Raw genomic sequence first — 205 nt, 5'->3', positions numbered from 1 at the left:
TTTGGTTTTCGATTAATCCGTTAAAAACCACGGGAAATAAAAGAGGAGAAAAAAAAATTTTCTAAAGGAAAAAAATTTACGAAGAAATTTTTTTAAAGTTTGTTAAATTTAAATTAAAGACTTTAGTTTAAAACCCCGTTTTAAAGGGGAGGGTTTGTAAATATGCAAAAAATTTCTTTTCTTTTCCCTCCCCCCCTTTTAAAAA

The 205-nt window shown here is 26.8% G+C and overlaps 1 protein-coding gene across 1 annotated transcript in view; it reads left to right on the top strand.

Moving 5' to 3' along the window:
- Positions 1 to 205, top strand: part of LOC119587633 — a 25,021-nt gene that overhangs the window by 4,888 nt on the left and 19,928 nt on the right. The gene's annotated exons all lie outside the window — the stretch shown is intronic.

The sequence above is a fragment of the Penaeus monodon genome, chromosome 22 (assembly GCF_015228065.2).
Source record: "Penaeus monodon isolate SGIC_2016 chromosome 22, NSTDA_Pmon_1, whole genome shotgun sequence".
Classification (NCBI taxonomy): Eukaryota; Metazoa; Arthropoda; class Malacostraca; order Decapoda; family Penaeidae; genus Penaeus; species Penaeus monodon.
This window is presented reverse-complemented; position numbering and strand designations above follow the sequence as displayed.